This window comes from Pseudophryne corroboree, chromosome 11, assembly GCF_028390025.1.
Source record: "Pseudophryne corroboree isolate aPseCor3 chromosome 11, aPseCor3.hap2, whole genome shotgun sequence".
Classification (NCBI taxonomy): Eukaryota; Metazoa; Chordata; class Amphibia; order Anura; family Myobatrachidae; genus Pseudophryne; species Pseudophryne corroboree.
In genome coordinates, this window is record NC_086454.1 from 153,308,100 (window position 1) to 153,332,304 (window position 24,205).

The following is a 24,205-nucleotide window of genomic DNA, read 5'->3' on the forward strand; positions in this document are numbered from 1 at the left end:
AACGATCAGAAACAGACTCCATGAGGGTGGTATGAGGGCCCGACGTCCACAGGTGAGAGTTGTGCTTACAGCCCAACACCGTGCAGGACCTTTGGCATTTGCCAGAGAACACCAAGATTGGCAAATTCGCCACTGGCGCCCTGTGCTCTTCACAGATGAAAGCAGGTTCTCACTGAGCACATGTGACAGACGTGACAGAGTCTTGAGACGCCAAGGAGAACGTTCTGCTGCCTGCAACATCCTCCAGCATGACTGGTTTGGCAGTCGGTCAATAATGGTGTGGGGTGGCATTTCTTTGGGGGGCCGCACAGCCCTCCATGTGCTTGCCAGAGGTAGCCTGACTGCCATTAGGTACCGAGATGAGATCCTCAGACCCCTTGTGAGACCATATGCTGGTGCGGTTGGCCCTGGGTTCCTCCTAATGCACGACAATGCTAGACCTCATGTGGCTGGAGTGTGTCAGCAGTTCCTGCAAGATGAAGGCATTGATGCTATGGACTGGCCCGCCCGCTTCCCAGACCTGAATCCAGTTGAGCACATCTGGGACATCATGTCTCGCTCCATCCACCAACAGACTGTCCAGGAGTTGGCGGATGCTTTAGTCCAGGTCTGGGAGGAGATCCCTCAGGAGACCATCCGCCACCTCATCAGGAGCATGCCCAGGCATTGTTGGGAGGTCATACAGGCACGTGGAGGCCACACACACTACTGAGCCTCATTTTGACTTGTTTTAAGGACATTACATCAAAGTTGGATCAGCCTGTAGTGTGTTTTTCCACTTTAATTTTGAGTGTGACTCCAAATCCAGACCTCCATGGGTTAATAAATTTGATTTCCATTGATAATTTTTGTGTGATTTTGTTGTCAGCACAATCAATTATGTAAAGAACAATCAACTATGTAAAGAACAAAGTATTTAATAAGAACATTTCATTCATTAAGATCTAGGATGTGTTATTTTAGTGTTCCCTTTATTTTTTTGAGCAGTGTATATATATATATATATATATATATATATATATATATATATATAATATATATATATATATATATATATATAGTGTATAATGTGAACCGCACTACGCTGCAAAACTCCATTGAAGAGTGCCAGGTCAAAAACTTTTGCAATATAAATCCAACCACACCATGAGGCTCCAGCAGGGGCTATGTTGTAGAAGAGACCAGCACTCCAAAAATATTCAAACGCTTTTATGCCATTTTGTAATCCATAACAATAGACATTCTGTGCAAATTCAGCAGATTGGAAACATGGCTTAATCAACAACAGGTTTCTCACAAGTCCTGTGCATACTGGGGATCTTCATCCTACCCAGCAGGATCTCCCAACAGCCGTTTCGGCTCCCGCCGTCGTCAGGGGAGTGATTACCGTCAGTGAGCCAATCTTTCTCTATTTATACCCAGTGAATCAAACAAAAGTGTGCTCACCTGTCCCTTCAATCTTACTCCTCTCCGCCTAATGATGTTAGAGGGCGCGTGTGTCCGGTCACACAGACGCCGAGGCGCCCAGCAATAGCGTCATCCAGCCTTGCCCACCGCTTCAATCGAGATACTTCCGGCATCCCGTCCGTCGCTATGGTAACGGGGACGCCGCCACATCACGTCACATACTTGTGACGCTCGTGCGGCACCCTCCGCCCTCTCAGCGATCAGTGGCTAGCCGATAGGTCCACACACATAAGCGATCCTCCCGCCTGCCATGACGTCCATCCCCTGGTTCCCCCGTCTCCTAGCAACCCGACCACGTACCTCCACACACCTACGGCGGAGAATCGAAAGACATCAGTGTACATATCTATATAAACTAATGCAGTGTCGGTGTTCACTAGATCTATGTGTTCTTATTCATGATAATAATAATAATAAATCACAAGTGTAAATCATACTCTGTATTGATGTTGAAAAAGTGCTGATATCAGTTTGATGTAACAATTAAACTTTTATTTCCGGAGTCACAGTGCTCCTTGTAGATACTTAGTAAATATAAGGTTAACTTTATAACTAATTGGGGTTATTTCAGTCCATGCAATTGCGTGAAATTTCTCCTGTAAAATAATTATCAGGAGTACTTGACCTCTTTCAAAGGTCCAAATTAATGTGTCCAGATTAACTAGCCGAAAAAAGCATGAAAACAACATAAAAATAAAATTAAAAATAATGAAAAAATAAAAACGAAAAATAGAAATAAAAAGGGTCCAATTGCTGATCGCAAAAGTCAATATTAAATGTGTTATCACTGCCCTAATTAGGGCCGTCTTTTAGTCCTGCTGATCGCAGTAAATTTCCTGGTATAAATGTCAATGGAGATGTGAGTTGGGGGATATATGTTCTGGGGGTGCGGCGTCCCGTAACCCTCAGGTGCATATACTTACCCTTCTTCCTCTTGTCGTCTTAGCCTCTCGTCCCCCGCTGTGTCCGTTCGTCTGTCCCTCCGTCTCTCTCCCCGCGGCCGGCGCAGAGCCCCTGTGTGCAGCCTGCACACCGAGGCACGGACCTTCGGGGCGACGGAATCACCGGCGGCTACGGCACTTCCGGGCACTGTCAGCCTGTTACGGGCGTTCGGTCCCCGGCGCGCTGCAGCACCGACGGCGGCTCTACTTCATTGGCCAGTGAAGGAGACTGTGGGATCTGGAAGCGGCTGATCTTTACAGCGGGTGTTCGAATGATGCTAGGTGTTAGATGTGTTGGATGTGTCGTTTTTCTCCAACGCGTTTCAGCCTTAATTGGCCTTCCTCTGGGAGCAGTGTATCATTCTGGGCTGCATGGGACTCTTTACATGGTCCCTCCTAATTTCTGATTGGCTGCAATTAATTGATTGATTGTTGGTTAATCAGGAACGCGTGCTGAGTTGTAATTGATCCTGTCTGTTTGATTTAAACGTTAGTACGTTTTATATTTGATGCAGTATTTCAGTTGCAGCTTTGACAATGCATATGAGCCTCCTTATTAGTCATTCAAATAGTACAGGATTTCTGATGTTTTAGTGAAACATACCATGTTTTGGTGAAAATATAAAACACCGACAATGCCAACCTTTCAGTCTCGTGGAATAAATACAGACTGACAACCCTTATAAGTGTCAGTTTCATATGTGGAATGACCCTGATAGTCGTAATCCCTGATGGGATTATACGTGTGCATCCCTCATAATAACCTTACTATTATGGAATGAAGAGATAATCACTATAGGAACCCAGTAAATGAATATAGTGTTTGTCTAACGTTTTTTCATACCATATCTGATTTGTGTTTTATTTTTAAGTACAATGATTCCTTTTTATGTTATGTTGGCGGAGCCAGATGCTTTCACTGTGGGTAGGAATAATTGGTTATATGGATCATGAGGGAGGAGTGGGGGGGGGGGGGGGAAATGGTACGGGAGTGGAAGGGGGGGAAAACTGTGTTGAATTTAAAGGGGAAGGAAGGAGAAAAAGGGGAGGGTACGTAGGTGGATACCGGTTGGAGAAGGGTGGTTGGTATGTGGTGTGAAGATATGGAATAATTAATTGAATCTGAATGAATCTTTGTTAACCTATGTCCAAAGTGCCCATGTGTTCCTGATATTTTTATTGTATACTAATCCCTCGTATATTGGGTCTATGTTCATCCCACGATGATTGGGACTCTTGTCGAGTTACTCTTGTGTGTTACTCTGTTTTCCTTCTTACGGAATCAGCTGTAGGCTATGGTTAACTGCCCCCTATTTGGATTCTAGTTCTTCTTACAAATGATGGATCTGACTTCATTGTCAAGATTTAGTCCCCGAGGTGTGAATGTTTTTAATTCATACATCCATTTAAGTTCTGTCCTGTTGATCTTGTTCATAAAGTTTCCTCCTCTCCAGTTTGGTGTAACCTCTTCTATGCCAATGAATCTCAGAGAGCTTGGATCGCTCTCATGGAATTTTCAGCACTTTTTCAACATCAATACAGAGTATGATTTACACTTGTGATTTATTATTATTATTATCATGAATAAGAACACATAGATAAAGTGAACACCGACACTGCATTAGTTCTTATCAGGGGTTGAGCGCTGTGTTGTTTATACTCTGCAAACTTTTCCAGTAGGTTAGATCACCTACAAACATCAGCAGCTCGCCACACCCAATAGGGGGTTGACATTACCTCAGTCAAAATATCTATATAAACCTATAAGTTGTCCTAAAACCATTAACCTAATTCAATATATATCCATTTTGCAAAAGACATAATTTCATCAACATTAAATTTCTTGCTCGGGCCAGAGATAGTCATGCCACAAGCACTCTGCCCTCCTATATGCGTGTTTCCGATATTAAATAAATAAATGCCTGCACTCTTTAATCATTTTAATAATAAGAATATTTCATTAAGATCTAGGATGTGTTATTTTAGTGTTCCCTTTATTTTTTTGAGCAGTGTATATATATATAATAAGAATTTACTTACCGATAATTCTATTTCTCATAGTCCGTAGTGGATGCTGGGAACTCCGAAAGGACCATGGGGAATAGCGGCTCCGCAGGAGACTGGGCACAAAAGTAAAAGCTTTAGGACTACCTGGTGTGCACTGGCTCCTCCCCCTATGACCCTCCTCCAAGCCTCAGTTAGGATACTGTGCCCGGACGAGCGTACACAATAAGGAAGGATTTTGAATCCCGGGTAAGACTCATACCAGCCACACCAATCACACCGTACAACTTGTGATCTAAACCCAGTTAACAGCATGATAACAGAGGAGCCTCTGAAAAGATGGCTCACAACAATAATAACCCGATTTTTGTAACTATGTACAAGTATTGCAGACAATCCGCACTTGGGATGGGCGCCCAGCATCCACTACGGACTATGAGAAATAGAATTATCGGTAAGTAAATTCTTATTTTCTCTGACGTCCTAGTGGATGCTGGGAACTCCGAAAGGACCATGGGGATTATACCAAAGCTCCCAAACGGGCGGGAGAGTGCGGATGACTCTGCAGCACCGAATGAGAGAACTCCAGGTCCTCCTCAGCCAGGGTATCAAATTTGTAGAATTTAGCAAACGTGTTTGCCCCTGACCAAGTAGCTGCTCGGCAAAATTGTAAAGCCGAGACCCCTCGGGCAGCCGCCCAAGATGAGCCCACTTTCCTTGTGGAATGGGCTTTTACAGATTTTGGCTGTGGCAGGCCTGCCACAGAATGTGCAAGCTGAATTGTACTACAAATCCAACGAGCAATAGTCTGCTTAGAAGCAGGAGCACCCAGCTTGTTGGGTGCATACAGGATAAACAGCGAGTCAGATTTTCTGACTCCAGCCGTCCTGGAAACATATATTTTCAGGGCCCTGACTACGTCCAGCAACTTGGAATCCTCCAAGTCCCTAGTAGCCGCAGGTACCACAATAGGCTGGTTTAAGTGAAACGCTGAAACCACCTTAGGGAGAAATTGAGGACGAGTCCTCAATTCTGCCCTGTCCGTATGAAAAATTAGGTAAGGGCTTTTATAGGATAAAGCCGCCAATTCTGAAACACGCCTGGCTAAAGCCAGGGCTAACAGCATTACCACTTTCCATGTGAGATATTTTAAGTCCACAGTGGTGAGTGGTTCAAACCAATGTGATTTTAGGAACCCCAAAACTACATTGAGATCCCAAGGTGCCACTGGAGGCACAAAAGGAGGCTGTATATGCAGTACCCCCTTGACAAACGTCTGAACTTCAGGAACTGAAGCTAGTTCTTTCTGGAAGAAAATCGACAGGGCCGAAATTTGAACCTTAATGGACCCTAATTTTAGGCCCATAGACAGTCCTGTTTGCAGGAAATGCAGGAAACGACCCAGTTGAAATTCCTCTGTAGGGGCCTTCCTGGCCTCACACCACGCAACATATTTACGCCAAATACGGTGATAATGTTGCACAGTTACATCCTTCCTGGCTTTGATCAGGGTAGGGATGACTTCATCCGGAATGCCTTTTTCCTTCAGGATCCGGCGTTCAACCGCCATGCCATCAAACGCAGCCGCGGTAAGTCTTGGAACAGACAGGGTCCCTGCTGGAGCAGGTCCTTTCTTAGAGGTAGAGGCCACGGTTCCTCCGTGAGCATCTCTTGAAGTTCCGGGTACCAAGTCCTTCTTGGCCAATCCGGAGCCACGAGTATAGTCCTTACTCCTCTCCTTCTTATGATTCTCAGTACCTTGGGTATGAGAGGCAGAGGAGGGAACACATACACTGACTGGTACACCCACGGTGTTACCAGAGCGTCCACAGCTATTGCCTGAGGGTCCCTTGACCTGGCGCAATATCTGTCTAGTTTCTTGTTGAGGCGGGACGCCATCATGTCCACCTTTGGTTTTTCCCAACGGTTCACAATCATGTGGAAGACTTCTGGGTGAAGTCCCCACTCCCCCGGGTGGAGGTCGTGTCTGCTGAGGAAGTCTGCTTCCCAGTTGTCCACTCCCGGAATGAACACTGCTGACAGTGCTATCACATGATTTTCCGCCCAGCGAAGAATCCTTGCAACTTCCGTCATTGCCCTCCTGCTTCTTGTGCCGCCCTGTCTGTTTACGTGGGCGACCGCCGTGATGTTGTCCGACTGGATCAACACCGGCTGACCCTGAAGCAGAGGCCTTGCTTGACTTAGGGCATTGTAAATGGCCCTTAGTTCCAGGATATTTATGTGAAATGACGTTTCCATGCTTGACCACAAGCCCTGGAAATTTCTTCCCTGTGTGACTGCTCCCCAGCCTCTCAGGCTGGCATCCGTGGTCACCAGAACCCAGTCCTGAATGCCGAATCTGCGGCCCTCTAGAAGATGAGCACTCTGCAACCACCACAGGAGAGACACCCTTGTCCTTGGAGACAGGGTTATCCGCTGATGCATCTGAAGATGCGATCCGGACCATTTGTCCAGCAGATCCCACTGAAAAGTTCTTGCGTGGAATCTGCCGAATGGAATCGCTTCGTAAGAAGCCACCATTTTTCCCAGGACCCTTGTGCATTGATGCACTGACACTTGGCCTGGTTTTAGGAGGTTCCTGACTAGCTCGGATAACTCCCTGGCTTTCTCCTCCGGGAGAAACACCTTTTTCTGGACTGTGTCCAGAATCATCCCTAGGAACAGTAGACGTGTCGTCGGAATCAGCTGCGATTTTGGAATATTTAGAATCCACCCGTGCTGTCGTAGTACTACTTGAGATAGTGCTACTCCGACCTCTAACTGTTCCCTGGACCTTGCCCTTATCAGGAGATCGTCCAAGTAAGGGATAATTAAGACGCCTTTTCTTCGAAGAAGAATCATCATTTCGGCCATTACCTTGGTAAAGACCCGGGGTGCCGTGGACAATCCAAACGGCAGCGTCTGAAACTGATAATGACAGTTCTGTACCACAAACCTGAGGTACCCTTGGTGAGAAGGGCAAATTGGGACATGGAGGTAAGCATCCTTGATGTCCAGAGACACCATATAGTCCCCTTCTTCCAGGCTCGCTATCACTGCTCTGAGTGACTCCATCTTGAATTTGAACCTTTGTATGTAAGTGTTCAAGGATTTCAGATTTAAAATAGGTCTCACCGAGCCGTCCGGCTTCGGTACCACAAACAGCGTGGAATAATACCCCGTTCCCTGTTGCAGGAGGGGTACCTTGATTATCACCTGCTGGGAATACAGCTTGTGAATGGCTTCCAATACCGCCTCCCTGTCGGAGGGAGACGTTGGTAAAGCAGACTTCAGGAACCGGCGAGGGGGAGACGTCTCGAATTCCAATTTGTACCCCTGAGATACTACCTGCAGGATCCAGGGGTCCACTTGCGAGTGAGCCCACTGCGCGCTGAAATTCTTGAGACGGGCCCCCACCGTGCCTGAGTCCGCTTGTAAGGCCCCAGCGTCATGCTGAGGACTTGGCAGAAGCGGGGGAGGGCTTCTGTTCCTGGGAAGAGGCTGCCTGCTGCAGTCTTTTTCCCCTTCCTCTGCCCCGGGGCAGATATGAGTGGCCTTTTGCCCGCTTGCCCTTATGGGGACGAAAGGACTGAGCCTGAAAAGACGGTGTCTTTTTCTGCTGAGAGGTGACCTGGGGTAAAAAGGTGGATTTCCCAGCCGTTGCCGTGGCCACCAGGTTCGATAGACCGACCCCAAATAACTCCTCCCCTTTATACGGCAATACTTCCATATGCCGTTTGGAATCCGCATCACCTGACCACTGTCGCGTCCATAACCCTCTTCTGGCAGAAATGGACAGCGCACTTACTCTTGATGCCAGAGTGCAAATATCCCTCTGTGCATCTCGCATATATAGAAATGCATCCTTTAAATGCTCTATAATCAATAATATACTGTCCCTGTCCAGGGTATCAATATTTTCAGTCAGGGAATCCGACCAAGCCACCCCAGCACTGCACATCCAGGCTGAGGCGATTGCTGGTCGCAGTATAATACCAGTATGTGTGTATATACTTTTAAGGATATTTTCCAGCTTCCTATCAACTGGTTCCTTGAGGGCGGCCGTATCAGGAGACGGTAACGCCACTTGTTTTGATAAGCGTGTGAGCGCCTTATCTACCCTAGGGGGTGTTTCCCAACGCGCCCTAACCTCTGGCGGGAAAGGGTATAATGCCAATAATTTTTTAGAAATTAGCAGTTTTTTATCGGGGGAAACCAACGTTTCATCACACACCTCATTTAATTCATCTGATTCAGGAAAAACTACAGGTAGTTTTTTCACACCCCACATAATACCCTTTTTTGTGGTACTTGTAGTATCAGAAATGTTCAAAACCTCCTTCATTGCCGTGATCATGTAACGTGTGGCCCTACTGGAAAATACGTTTGTTTCCTCACCGTCGACACTGGAGTCAGTGTCCGTGTCTGGGTCTGTGTCGACCATCTGAGGTAACGGGCGCTTTAGAGCCCCCGACGGTGCTTGAGACGCCTGTACAGGTAATAACTGATTTGCCGGCTGTCTCATGTCATCAACAGTCTTTTGTAAAGTGCTGACGCTATCACGTAATTCCTTCCATAAGACCATCCAGTCAGGTGTCGACTCCCTAGGGGGTGACATCACTATTACAGGCAATTGCTCCGCCTCCATACCATTTTCCTCCTCATACATGTCGACACAACGTACCGACACACAGCACACACACAGGGAATGCTCTGATAGAGGACAGGACCCCACTAGCCCTTTGGGGAGACAGAGGGAGAGTTTGCCAGCACACACCAGAGCGCTATATATATACAGGGATAACCGTATATAAGTGTTTTTCCCTTATATAGCTGCTGTATTGATTTATCTGCCAAATTAGTGCCCCCCCCTCTCTTGTTTTACCCTGTTTCTGTAGTGCAGGACTGCAGGGGAGAGTCAGGGAGCTTCCCTCCAACGGAGCTGTGAGGGAAAATGGCGCCAGTGTGCTGAGGAGATAGGCTCCGCCCCCTTCTCGGCGGCCTTTCTCCGCTTTTTTAAGGAAAAACTGGCAGGGGTTAAATGCATCCATATAGCCCAGGAGCTATATGTGATGTATTTTTTGCCATCTAAGGTATTTTTATTGCGTCTCAGGGCGCCCCCCCCCCCAGCGCCCTGCACCCTCAGTGACCGGAGTGTGAAGTGTGCTGAGAGCAATGGCGCACAGCTGCGGTGCTGTGCGCTACCTTATTGAAGACAGGACGTCTTCTGCCGCCGATTTCCCGGACCTCTTCTGTCTTCTGGCTCTGTAAGGGGGCCGGCGGCGCGGCTCTGGGACCCATCCATGGCTGGGCCTGTGATCGTCCCTCTGGAGCTAATGTCCAGTAGCCTAAGAAGCCCAATCCACTCTGCACGCAGGTGAGTTCGCTTCTTCTCCCCTTAGTCCCTCGGTGCAGTGAACCTGTTGCCAGCAGGATTCACTGAAAATAAAAAACCTATACTTAAACTTTTTCACTAAGCAGCTCAGGAGAGCCACCTAGTGTGCACCCTTCTCGTTCGGGCACAAAAATCTAACTGAGGCTTGGAGGAGGGTCATAGGGGGAGGAGCCAGTGCACACCAGGTAGTCCTAAAGCTTTTACTTTTGTGCCCAGTCTCCTGCGGAGCCGCTATTCCCCATGGTCCTTTTGGAGTTCCCAGCATCCACTAGGACGTCAGAGAATATATATATATATATATATATATATATATATATATATATATATATATATACACAACACAAAAATATCCTTATCTTGCGCTCGTAGAACCAGCAGCACTACAGGCGAGACCTCCGTTGCCAGATCTCAAACATACATAGAATAGAAAAAACAGATCCTGAGCGCGCTCTGTTAGATGTATAGATAAAGCGGAAGTCCTTCCAAGTAGGTATATCTTATACTATGGATAATTGAATTTCTTGGGTTCCTGCAGTGGATAACCCCTCACCAGAAAGTCACCCAAACAAATGGCCCAAGGCCAATTAGAATAAAAATATTTAATGCAAAGAAATTCATAAAAGTCTTTAGCATGAGAATTTTACAACAGGTTGTACATAGATTTTAGTAACTCTGACAACAGAGACATCCATTAGGTAGGTGTATAAACTCCCTCACCTTAGCAAGGTGTGCGCTTGGCAAAGGGAGTAATTTTCCTATCTGGAATACTGACTAATGACTGATAAATCCAACGCGTTTCGTCAGTTTGACTTCATCAGGGGTAACAAAACAAAAAAAAAATGTTTTTGTGTTGAAACACCTATAAACTCTGTAATTCTGCATAAAGAGTATTATGATCAACCTTTATATAATTAAACTCATTGTATAAAAAAGGGGTAATGTTCCTTTAAAAATTGACTTCATGGTCAGACTTTACTAAGTCCGCCTGAACATATGGATTAGTTCGGTACACTCGGTTAAAATGCCTATTTTAAAAGTACAATAGTGTATCAACTGGTATATCCAGAAACAGAGTCAATAATTGCTATAAGCACTGGAACTCCCACAGTTGTATCCAGAGGATTTCTCAAACTGCAACCATGTGTGTAGGAGTTTCAGAATATATATATATATATATATATATATATGACGCACCTATTTGGTCATTCCAGGTTGATCGCACGTAGCAACTAGATGCCGCCTATAGGGGAGTGTATTTTAGCATAGCAGGGCTGCGATCGCTTGTGCAGCCTTGCTATGCTAAGAAAGTTTCCTGCAAAACAAGACCAGGGTCAGACTTACCCTGTGAGACGGATCCAGCGACGAAGGTCCCGGGATTGACGTCAGACATTCACCCCCCAAATGTCTGGACACGCCTGCGTTTGGATCTCCACGCCCGGAAAACGGTGAGTAGACGCCCCAGAACGCCTCCCTGCCATCACTCTTCTTGCGATCGTCGCTGCGATCACTTTCAGCGCTGGCGGCATCGCTGCCCGGTGACGACTGTCGCCAGGCAAAATCGCATGTGCGCATTGCAGGTGCCGCATAGCCGCAGTCCCGACCCGTTCACACCGCAGCGAAGAACCGCTGCGTGCAAACGGGTCAGAATGACCCCCCTAGTCCCTTAGGGTACAGAATATAGTGATAGATATATCTGGGTACACTGAAAGTGAAACCACACAGCAGATACAAGCACAGTCACAGGCAATGCAGATTATGACAATAAAACTGCACTGGACTAGTATATGTACAGAGATATATATATATATATATAAAACACAGCAAGGTCCTAGACCAGAGGTATATATCAGAATACTCGTACAATATATCCTGTAATAGGTACACTTTTTCTTAACGAACGCTGTCTGTATAAAGACATGTAGAACACTCAAGTGTTTGTAAAGTCACAGCGCTGTATACAAGCGGCTTTACAAGGGAGACCTTGCCCTGCAGTCCCAGAGACTAGCCGCAACTGTGCTTATAAGATGGCACCCAGCGTCTCAGTCAGGGAGTGAGGGAGAGTGTGAGGCAGCTCCAGGGCGGGAAATCTGCAGTAGATGTTGCCCTGGGCCGGGGAGAAGCTACAAGTCAAGCGCCAGCTCCCCTATGCTGGACTTCCACCCCAGGTACTAGTAAGCCTTATTAAATGGGGCGTTAGTACACCTGACCTGTGCTCTATTGCCCTGGTGGTCTAGTGGGGTCCCTGCTTGGTGACAATGTCCATGGCAGTGCCACGACCCATCTCCCTAGGTCACGGACAGAACGTGATTTAATGGCAGGTCCTGCCTGGGAGACCCTCTCACCTACTCCCCGTAGCAGCCATGCAAACCAGGAGAGTGACTGTGACCATGTGCCTTAAGCTGGAGTGTCTCTACCGCAAGTACCCAGGAACAGGCTGTGGGAGTATGCGACGCCGCTTGGGAGGTGATGGAGCTGCAGCGCTGAAGTGTCCCCATGACATACAGCGCTGACAGCCCAGTTTTGAAGAAATTTTCTGTCAGAAAAAGCTTTTTCAGGGCTGCCCAGTGCAGCCCACCTGTTAAGTGACCTGCTATCTGCAGACACCAACTGAAACTGAGCTCACAGTGCCTGGAGATGGGGTTAAAGAGGAGGCCCCAATGCATCCTGGGACAGCCTAAAGCTTTAGCCTGTTGTGCCTCTGGATCAAGCTCCACTCTACCTCCCCGATGTTTCCCTGTGGAAACCAATGTAACCTACTGCAGAAATTATTTTAGCTAATGTAAATGTATTTACCCTGCACAGAAACAATATAACCCACCCAAATCTAACTCTCTCTGCACGTTATAGCTGCCCCACCTGCAGTGCACATGGTTTTGCCCAACTGCTAACAAACTTGCTGCTGCAATCAACTCAGAATTACCCCCATTGAATCCAAGAAAATAATTTCCCACATAATAATAATAATAATATCTCCCTAGTTTTAGTTGGATCTCCACACTAGCTATGAAGTGGAACTCCCCTTAAGGCAATAGGATCTCCTTGACTGCTGGAGTGTTACAGCTCCCTGTCTCTACATAGACTATAATGAGAATAGCTAATTGCAATGTCTACTAAAATCAGATGGAAAGTAAGCATTGAGAAGGTGGTGATGATGGAAAATACCCAGGTTGACAACACAAGCTTCTTGGCTTCCAGAAGTTGGTGGATGTAGCCTGCAGGTTCTATTGTCTCTTACACTACCCCCACTAATATATTGTTCCATCCAGGGATCTTTTTCAAGGCAATATCACCTTGAAAAAGAGTCCTGGACGGACTGGAGCAAGTTAGCGGGAGTTGTGTAAGACAAATTAATAAAGATGCACGTGCCATTAATAACAGATAAATCCAGGTGCAAACACATAAATAAAAGTGATAATTCAATCCGATTGATTACAAACATATAGGGGCAGATGTATTAAGCCCGGAGAAGTGATAAAGCGGTGATAACGCACCAGCCAATCAGCTCCTAACTGTCATTTTTCAAACACGTAATGACTGGCTGGTGCGTTATCACCTTCCTCTTATCACTGCTTTATCACTTCTCCAGGCTTAATACATCTGCCCCCATAGTCTACTGACTGATTACAAATAGTAAAGATATGATACAAATAGATTGTAGCAGTGGTAGAGACCAATATTCCCTCAGCCAGTCAGAACTGCTGGCAATAATCATCATTATCACCAGCTGCATCTTATACACCTCCTGACCTTTCTGCATGTGACGCATTTGGTGAGCAGACTGTTTCTGTACTTGGCCAATGCTTGCATGCCCCTTCTCTCCGCCCTTACTCCAGTCTGCCTCTTTAAGCTCAAGAAGTCACAAGTAGAAAATGCAACCAAGTCTACATCTGGATGGATACAGAATATTGTGTGCTATGTGTGTAGTACAAAAAAAAGTGCAAGCTGCATCCAAAATATCTGATCCTATCCAAATCAACATAAGCTGGCATATCTACTTTCTATGTTAATTTGAGGATCTGTTGCTCTAGACTTACGGGACATTCTGCTTATATGGGAGCTGATGTATGCCAAGTCCAGCACGGGTGTAGTATGTTATGCCGGCGTTCGGGCTCCTGGCAGAATCCCGACTGCCGGCATACCAACAGCTGGGCAAGCCAAATGAGCCCCTTGCGGGCTCACTGCGCTCGCCACGCTGTGGGCACGCTATCTATTCTCCCTCCAGGGGGGTCGTGGATTCCGAAGCCGGTATGCTGGTCGTCGGGAGCCCGGGCGCCAGCAAACTGAAGGCCACCCGTCCAGCACTCCTGGTTTACCTACAAAAAGAGGGGTTATTCAGGTTTGTTAGCAAACCAAAAAAGCACACTAATGGGCAAAACCATGCTGCATGGCAGGTGGGGCAGATGTAACATGTGCAGAGATTTTTAGATTCGGGTGGGGTGTGTTCAAACTGAAATCTAAGTGTAAAAATAAAGCAGGCAGTATGTACCCTGCACAGAAACAATATAACCCTCCCAACCCTCGTTACATCTGCCCACCTGCACTGCACATGGTTTCTCTGACGTCCTAAGTGGATGCTGGGGACTCCGTCAGGACCATGGGGAATAGCGGCTCCGCAGGAGACAGGGCACAAAAGTAAAAGCTTTAGGATCAGGTGGTGTGCACTGGCTCCTCCCCCTATGACCCTCCTCCAAGCCCCAGTTAGATCTTTGTGCCCGGCCGAGAAGGGTGCAATCTAGGTGGCTCTCCTAAAGAGCTGCTTAGAGTAAAAGTTTTGTTAGGTTTTTTATTTTCAGTGAGTCCTGCTGGCAACAGGCTCACTGCATCGAGGGACTTAGGGGAGAAGAAGTGAACTCACCTGCGTGCAGGATGGATTGGCTTCTTAGGCTACTGGACACTAGCTCCAGAGGGACGATCACAGGTACAGCCTGGATGGGTCACCGGAGCCGCGCCGCCGACCCCCTTGCAGATGCTGAAGAGAGAAGAGGTCCAGAAATCGGCGGCTGAAGACTTCCCAGTCTTCTTAAGGTAGCGCACAGCACTGCAGCTGTGCGCCATTGCTCTCAGCACACTTCACACCAACGGTCACTGAGGGTGCAGGACGCTGGGGGGGGCGCCCTGGGCAGCAATGAAAGTACCTATGCTGGCTAAAAATACATCACATATAGCCCCTGGGGCTATATGGATGTATTTAACCCCTGCCAGGTTGTCAGAAAAACGGGAGAAGAAGCCCGCCGAAAAGGGGGCGGGGCCTATTCTCCTCAGCACACAGCGCCATTTTCCCTCACAGAACTGCTGGTGGGAAGGCTCCCAGGCTCTCCCCTGCACTGCACTATAGAAACAGGGTTAAAACAGAGAGGGGGGGCATTTTTGTGGCGATATTATTACATATTAAGATGCTATAAGGGAAAACACTTATATAAGGTTGTCCCTGTAAAATTATAGCGTCTTGGTGTGTGCTGGCAAACTCTCCCTCTGTCTCCCCAAAGGGCTAGTGGGGTCCTGTCCTCTATCAGAGCATTCCCTGTGTGTGTGCTGTGTGTCGGTACGTGTGTGTCGACATGTATGAGGACGATGTTGGTGAGGAGGCGGAGCAATTGCCTGTAATGGTGATGTCACTCTCTAGGGAGTCGACACCGGAATGGATGGCTTATTTAGGGAATTACGTGATAATGTCAACAAGCTGCAAGGTCGGTTGACGACATGAGACGGCCGGCAAACCAATTAGTACCTGTCCAGGCGTCTCAAACACCGTCAGGGGCTTTAAAACGCCCATTACCTCAGTCGGTCGACACAGACACAGACACGGACACTGACTCCAGTGTCGACGGTGAAGAAACAAACGTATTTTCCATTAGGGCCACACGTTACATGTTAAGGGCAATGAAGGAGGTGTTACATATTTCTGATACTACAAGTACCACAAAAAAGGGTATTATGTGGGGTGTGAAAAAACTACCTGTAGTTTTTCCTGAATCAGATAAATTAAATGAAGTGTGTGATGATGCGTGGGTCTCCCCCGATAGAAAATTAAAGGCGCTCACACGCTTATCAAAACAAGTGGCGTTACCGTCTCCAGATACGGCCGCCCTCAAGGAGCCAGCTAATAGGAGGCTGGAAAATATCCTAAAAAGTATATACACACATACTGGTGTTATACTGCGACCAGCGATCGCCTCAGCCTGGATGTGCAGCGCTGGGGTGGCTTGGTCGGATTCCCTGACTGAAAATATTGATACCCTTGACAGGGACAGTATTTTATTGACTATAGAGCATTTAAAGGATGCATTTCTATATATGCGAGATGCACAGAGGGATATTTGCACTCTGGCATCAAGAGTAAGTGCGATGTCCATGTCTGCCAGGAGATGTTTATGGACACGACAGTGGTCAGGTGATGCAGATTCCAAACGGCAGTATTGCCGTATAAAGGGGAGGAGTTATTTGGGGTCGGTCCATCGGACCTGGTGGCCACGGCAACAGCTGGAAAATCCACCTTTTTACCCCAAGTCACATCTCAGCAGAAAAAGACACCGTCTTTTCAGCCTCAGTCCTTTCGTCCCCATAAGGGCAAGCGGGCAAAAGGCCAGTCATATCTGCCCAGGGGTAGAGGAACGGAAGAAGACTGCAGCAGGCAGCCCCTTCCCAGGAACAGAAGCCCTCCACCGCTTCTGCCAAGTCCTCAGCATGACGCTGGGGCCGTACAAGCGGACTCAGGTGCGGTGGGGGGGGTCGTCTCAAGAGTTTCAGCGCGCAGTGGGCTCACTCGCAAGTGGACCCCTGGATCCTACAAGTAGTATCCCAGGGGTACAGATTGGAAATTCGAGACGTCTCCCCCTCGCAGGTTCCTGAAATCTGCTTTACCAACGTCTCCCTCCGACAGGGAGGCAGTATTGGAAACAATTCACAAGCTGTATTCCCAGCAGGTGATAATCAAAGTACCCCTCCTACAACAAGGAAAGGGGTATTATTCCACACTATTTGTGGTACTGAAGCCAGACGGCTCGGTGAGATTTATTCTAAATCTGAAATCTTTGAACACTTACATACAAAGGTTCAAATCAAGATGGAGTCACTCAGAGCAGTGATAGCGAACCAGGAAGAAGGGGACTATATGGTGTCCCTGGACATCAAGGATGCTTACCTCCATGTCCCAAATTGCCCTTCTCACCAAGGGTACCTCAGGTTCGTGGTACAGAACTGTCACTATCAGTTTCAGACGCTGCCGTTTGGATTGTCCACGGCACCCCGGGTCTTTACCAAGGTAATGGCCGAAATGATGATTCTTCTTCAAAGAAAAGGCGTCTTAATTATCCCTTACTTGGACGATCTCCTGATAAGGGCAAGGTCCAGAGAACAGTTGGAGGTCGGAGTAGCACTATCTCAAGTAGTTCTACGACAGCACGGGTGGATTCTAAATATTCAAAAATCGCTACTGATTCCGACGACACGTCTGCTGTTACTAGGGATGATTCTGGACACAGTCCAGAAAAAGGTGTTTCTCCCGGAGGAGAAAGCCTGGGAGTTATCCGAGCTAGTTAGGAACCTCCTAGAACCAGGCCAAGTGTCAGTGCATCAATGCACAAGAGTCCTGGGAAAAATGGTGGCTTCTTACGAAGCGATTCCATTCGGCAGATTTCACGAAAGAATTTTTCAGTGGGATCTGCTGGACGAATGGTCCGGATCGCATCTTCAGATGCATCAGCGGATAATCCTGTCTCCAAGGACAAGGGTGTCTCTTCTGTGGTGGCTGCAGAGTGCTCATCTACTAGAGGGCAGCAGATTCGGCATTCAGGACTGGGTCCTGGTGACCACGGATGCCAGCCTGAGAGGCTGGGGAGCAGTCACACAGGGAAGAAATTTCCAAGGAGTGTGGTCAAGTCTGGAGACTTCTCTCCACATAAATATACTGGAGCTAAGGGCAATTTACAATGCTCTGAGCCTAGGAAGACCTCTGCTTCAAAGTCAACCGGTGCTGATCCAGTCGGACAACATCACGGCAGTCGCCCACGTAAACAGACAGGGCGGCACAAGAAGCAGGAGGGCAATGGCAGAAGCTGCAAGGATTCTTCGCTGGGCGGAAAATCATGTGATAGCACTGTCAGCAGTGTTCATTCCGGGAGTGGACAACTGGGAAGCAGACTTCCTCAGCAGGCACGACCTCCACCCGGGAGAGTGGGGACTTCACACGGAAGTCTTCCACATGATTGTGAACCATTGGGAAAAACCAAAGGTGGACATGATGGCGTCCCGCCTGAACAAAAAACTGGACAGGTATTGCGCCAGGTCAAGAGACCCTCAGGCAATAGCTGTGGACGTTCTGGTAACACCGTGGGTGTACCAGTCGGTGTATGTGTTCCCTCCTCTGCTTCTCATACCTAAGGTACTGAGAATTATAAGACGTAGAGGAGTAAGAACTATACTCGTGGCTCCGGATTGGCCAAGAAGGACTTGGTACCCGGAAGTTCAAGAGATGCTCACAGAGGACTCATGGCCTCTGCCGCTAAGAAGGGACTTGCTTCAGCAAGTACCATGTCTGTTCCAAGACTTACCGCGGCTGCGTTTGACGGCATGGCGGTTGAACGCCGGATCCTAAGGGAAAAAGGCATTCCGGAAGAGGTCATTCCTAGCCTGGTCAAAGCCAGGAAGGAGGTGACCGCACAACATTATCACCACATGTGGCGAAAATATGTTGCGTGGTGTGAGGCCAGGAAGGCCCCACGAAGAAATTTCAACTCGGTCGATTCCTGCATTTCCTGCAAACAGGAGTGTCTATGGGCCTCAAATTGGGGTCCATTAAGGTTCAAATTTCGGCCCTGTCGATTTTCTTCCAGAAAGAATTGGCTTCAGTTCCTGAAGTCCAGAAGTTTGTCAAGGGAGTACTGCATATACAACCCCCTTTTGTGCCTCCAGTGGCACTGTGGGATCTCAACGTAGTTCTGGGATTCCTCAAATCACATTGGTGTAAACCGCTCAAATCTGTGGATTTGAAATATCTCACATGGAAAGTGTCCATGATGTTGGCCCTGGCCTCGGCCAGGCGAGTGTCAGAATTGGCGGCTTTGTCTCACAAAAGCCCATATCTGATTGTCCATTCGGACAGGGCAGAGCTGCGGACTCGTCCCCAGTTTTCTCCCTAAGGTGGTGTCAGCGTTTCACCTGAACCAGCTTATTGTGGTACCTGCGGCTACTAGGGACTTGGAGGACTCCAAGTTGCTAGATGTTGTCAGGGCCCTGAAAATATAGGTTTCCAGGACGGCTGGAGTCAGGAAAACTGACTTGCTGTTATCCTGTATGCACCCAACAAACTGGGTGCTCTTGCTTCGAAGCAGACGATTGCTAGTTGGATGTGTAGTACAATTCAGCTTGCACATTCTGTGGCAGGCCTGCCACAGCCAAAATATGTAAATGCCCATTCCACAAGGAAGGTGGGCTCATCTTGGGCGGCTGCCCGAGGGGTCTCGGCTTTACAACTTTGCCGAGCTGCTACTTGGTCAGGGGCACACCCTGGCTGAGGAGGACCTGGAGTTCTCTCACTCGGTGCTGCAGAGTCATCCGCACTCTCCCGCCCGTTTGGGAGCTTTGGTATAATCCCCATGGTCCTGACGGAGTCCCCAGCATCCACTTAGGACGTCAGAGAAAATAAGAATTTACTTACCGATAATTCTATTTCTCGTAGTCCGTAGTGGATGCTGGGCGCCCATCCCAAGTGCGGATTGTCTGCAATACTTGTACATAGTTATTGTTACAAAAATCGGGTTATTATTGTTGTGAGCCATCTTTTCAGAGGCTCCGCTGTTATCATGCTGTTAACTGGGTTCAGATCACAGGTTGTACGGTGTGATTGGTGTGGCTGGTATGAGTCTTACCCGGGATTCAAAATCCTTCCTTATTGTGTACGCTCGTCCGGGCACAGTATCCTAACTGAGGCTTGGAGGAGGGTCATAGGGGGAGGAGCCAGTGCACACCACCTGATCCTAAAGCTTTTACTTTTGTGCCCTGTCTCCTGCAGAGCCGCTATTCCCCATGGTCCTGACGGAGTCCCCAGCATCCACTACGGACTACGAGAAATAGAATTATCGGTAAGTAAATTCTTATTTTTGCCCATTATTGTGCTTTTTTTGGTTTGCTAACAAACCTGAATAAGACCCAGAGTGCGGAGACCGCATAGTCGAGTACAGGAACAAACATCAAATACAATAAATGTGAAGTGGCCTAGTAGTGCACCACTACACCTGCATTAATTTCTAAAACTTGATATTAAAATTGCATGTACGTTCGATAAGCACCTACACCACATCAATGTAACTGGACGGGATAATGGGCCTAATTCAGACCCAATCGCTGTGCTGCAAATTTGCAGAGGTCTGCGATCAGATAATAACCGCCCAGGGAGAGTGAAAACCTGCACCGTGCAAGTGTGCGAATGTATGTGTATGCCGTGCGAAAATTCCACCAGACAGCGGACAGCTGCAAATCCGTTCACAACTCACCATCAAATTATTTTTCCAGTCTGTGCATAGCCCAAGACTTACTCCTACAGTGCAAAAGAAACAGGCTGATCGGGGCCGGAGCTGACGTCACACACCTGCCCTGAAGACACTTGGGACCACCTGCGTTTTTCCCCAACACTCCCTGAAAACTGCCAGTTACCACCCACAAACGTCCTCTTCCTGTCAATCACCTTTGCGAATGCCTTGCTATCTAAATTTACCATACTGTCGTTGTTTGGCGACGTGCCAGCGCATTGCGGTGCGTGCACAGTCATTCGATAATCGACGCTGTGCGAATTCGCCCAAAAGCAATCAGGTCTGAACTGGGCCCAATATTCTGTACTATGGCCCTCATTCCGAGTTGTTCGCTCGTTATTTTTCTTCGCATCGCAGCGATTTTCCGCTAATTGCGCATGCGCAATGTTCGCACTGCGACTGCGCCAAGTAAATTTGCTAAGAAGTTTGGTATTTTACTCACGGCATTACGAGGTTTTTTTCTTCGTTCTGGTGATCGGAGTGTGATTGACAGGAAGTGGGTGTTTCTGGGCGGAAACAGGCCGTTTTATGGGAGTGTGTGAAAAAACGCTGGCGTTTCTGGGAAAAACGCGGGAGTGGCTGGAGAAACGGGGGAGTGTCTGGCCGAACGCTGGGTGTGTTTGTGACGTCAAACCAGGAACGAAACTGACTGAACTGATCGCAGTGGCAGAGTAAGTCCCGAGCTACTCAGAAACTGCTTAGAAATTTCTATTCGCAATTTTGAGAATCTTTCGTTCGCAATTTTGATAAGGTGAGATTCACTCCCAGTAGGCGGCGGCTTAGCATGTGCAATGCTGCTAAAAGCAGCTTGCGAGCGAACAACTCGGAAGGAGGGCCAATATACTAGAAAAACAGAGGAGGAATTACTTTGTAAAGTAAATTGCAATTTGTAATTATTGGATCATCTATCCATAGTACAGGTATAGATTTAAGAGCTTGAAGATACTATTGTGTTTTAATATATTACCTATAATACTGTTGCTAAAATCCCAAATGAGCAATGACATTAATAATGCAATTAACAAGAGAATATCAATGTACAGTAAATATTTGTAGTTACATATTTTTTATTGCAGACAATAATACAGCAATATTGTTTATGATTTGTGTCCAGCCTGTAACACATTTGCAGACCTTGTCCTACCATTACGTACAGTTCACTCTTTTAGTCTCCTCCCATATTATTCCATCTTTCTCTCTCATCTTGCTCTGCTTGAGCATATTCAGACAGTCATTCAGTTTTCGCCATCCTCCTCCTTCCCCCAGTCTCTCCTCCCCCATTTCTCTTTGTTGCAGGGTGTGAGTGTTTGGTGTAGCTGCAGTGAAGGAGCTGCTCTCAGCATCCTGTATCCCTCCATCACCAAAACAGACAGGTGGGTACCAGCCATATAAACCTTTGCATTGCAGTGGGGAAAAGGGGGCATAGACAGTGTATGTGTATCAGGACCCCTTTATTGTATCATACACATTGAGTGAGAGTCTTCCTTTTCTCTGAGAGTCTTATAGAGGCTGCCCCTCCCTGCTTCCATAACCCATCTTTCTAGACAACACATCTGCTATACTAATGTCTGATGTATGGAAAAGGAGGCACAAAAAAATATGCTTCACATTTTTTTCCATTCATTTTTTTACAGATATACTAACATACTTACAGCTATCAAAATCCTTGTTGTATAGGATATGTCACTGTATATTTCTTTGTTAATAATTCAGTTTTCGTATCAGGATGCTACGATTTACCATAAATGCTTACTTACCGTGAATGTATCTTATTGCAAATATTATTCTGTTTATACAATGGGTTTTGATGATACGGCCTCCCCCTATTTGAAGGCACAACATGGAATGCACTGTTGGAAAGAGGTTTAGGATTCATAGGAAAGCAATCCCAGCGGCTAGTATAAGAAGGCAAGAGTGAGGACAGAGTATAATAATTGCATCACCCAAGTATTGTTTTACAAATACGGCAGAATATGGCAAAAGCAGCTCCAGTTACAAGGTAGACCCAAACCCAAGGCAATATGTGACCTCATGATATATCTTCGACTTCCCGGCTATCTTTGTTAGGCAATAAAAAAAAAAAATAGAGGACTACAACTTTAACATTTGTCACTGAAATCAGTTGTATTATAAACACATTATTTGCTTTTGATATGACATTGTGGATATGTGTAACGTAAGTGTTCATGGCATTCTCTGTTTTTGATGTGACTATAAATATATATATATATGTGGGTTTCTTTTGTCTCAATATGATTACAAAACCTTCCTAACAGTCTTCAATTGCCACCGAATGATAACAACCCAAAAAGGAATCACAACATGACAGAATATCAAAACTTTATGTAGGGTTTATGTTAGAGGTAATGATCTCTATACATTTATTAGTTAATAATTAAAAAGCATTGTTTCATTGTCACTGAAGAATTGCTAACTGATAACTGACAACTTAAGACCTCATTCAGATTCAGTAGCAAAACTGCTTCTGCTTACAATCGCATGCTGGGAGCCACCCAGCACAGGGCAGGGTCGCCCATAATGTTAATTGCCGTCCAGTTGCGATCGCCGAAATCGGCAATTAGTGGTAGCTCCCTGCATACACAGCTAGGCACCGTATGCAGGCACACTACTGCCATGTTTCCTGTCCCATTAAACACAGGCGATGTCATCAGACTAGCCTGAAAACGGCAATGACACACCTGCATTTACGGTTGATTCTATTTCGGAGTGGGAGAAGGGACCTTCTGACGTATCTAGGGGAGGAGACACGTCACCAGGGGGAGGAGCTACGGGCGAACAGGGTACCCGAAAAGTTTGCTCGCCGCGCTTCGGGCTCGGTGGCTCGCCACCTGATTACTAAAGGTAATAGTTGGTGGCGTGGATAGTAGAGGAACTATCCCGCTGGCCTAGCTCCTCTCCCTTGTGTTGTAACTCCTCCCCCTTACGGAAAAGGTCCCTTAGCCCACTTGATTCTAGCATCTACCCTGCATTTACTGGACCACTTGCCGCGTCGCCGCCCCCAAATGTCTGCCGCCTGTCACTCACATTGCGACAACATCCTTCCAGGATGCAATTGCAAAGTGAAAGTCCGCACGTGCGCAAATGTCTGAAAAACAGCCATTTTCAATATTATCAGTGTAACAACGGATACTGAATTAGGCCCTTTGCCAAAATACCTTTGGAACCAATGAATTTTGACATAAGCCGATAGGAATGATTAATATCCTTAGCTACAGCATGCATTACTACCCCTGCTGCATGGTTTTACAACATATTTATTACATTACAGTATGTTATTATGGGTCTTATTTATCAAGTCTCTTTTTACTTAAATAATACAGAACCTGCAGTATTGGGGCTTTTTAACAATAGGCAATGCAGGACATATCTGCTGCAAAAGGCTAATTAGCACTGCATTATTCTCAGTGGGGACTGCGGTCTGGCACCTATTTACCAAGATCCGAATGGATGCTAGGACTGCGTCTCCGATAAGAGGCTGCATAGCGAAGAGCTTGGTAGTGAAGTGACAGCTCTCTATCCCTTATACCCCTTTCACACAGAAAGGCAAATTGATGGGTGAAGAAGTTCTACCCAGTAATTTGACGATAAACACGGCTCCTTTTTCTGTGCGAAAGGGTCAACCCGGGAATTTACCAGAGTTGGAGACCCGGGAATTTAGACGAAATACCTGTTTTGATCCACAAATTACTGGGTAGTTTGCTTGTCTGTGTGAAAGGGGGGTCAGATAGGGACCGGCAAAATTATCCAGCACTGAAAAGCCGGGTAGTTCAGACATTTCTGACTGAAAAGGTTATTAGTTGCCTTTTCTGACTCTGCACACTGTATGTTTTTGAAAATGGCCACCAATAAAG

General features: G+C 46.9%; 1 protein-coding gene across 2 annotated transcripts in view; it reads left to right on the forward strand.

Moving 5' to 3' along the window:
* GNG3 (G protein subunit gamma 3) overlaps window positions 1–24,205 on the forward strand; it is a 110,239-nt gene that overhangs the window by 30,731 nt on the left and 55,303 nt on the right. Inside the window, exon 1 of one of the 2 annotated variants that reach the window (XM_063944982.1) lies at window positions 21,563–21,706. The exons of the other annotated variant lie outside the window; for it this stretch is intronic. The gene's annotated coding sequence lies outside the window, so the exon portion shown is untranslated. Of the gene's footprint in view, window positions 1–21,562; window positions 21,707–24,205 lie in introns of those variants that run through there. 2 annotated transcript variants of the gene reach the window in all.